A 244-nucleotide genomic window follows, 5' to 3' on the forward strand; every position below is an offset into this window, starting at 1 on the left:
GGAAATAGCGTATTTCCCCGAAAAATGAATAAATGCAACGTGCAAGAAGTTAGTAATGACTCCTCCTCTCATTGCACTTGTCACTTTGCGACGCGGCGACCTTACCGTAACAGACTCTGCGCTATTCAACTTAGAAAGGCAACTTTGCAACTTTACATATGATTAATTAGGATTTTAATTTTCCAAAGAGTTGTAATGAAATTAATTGAGTACACGGACAGGCTGCGCTAACACAATCTGGACT

This window comes from Penaeus monodon, chromosome 24 (assembly GCF_015228065.2).
Source record: "Penaeus monodon isolate SGIC_2016 chromosome 24, NSTDA_Pmon_1, whole genome shotgun sequence".
NCBI classification, from domain to species: Eukaryota; Metazoa; Arthropoda; class Malacostraca; order Decapoda; family Penaeidae; genus Penaeus; species Penaeus monodon.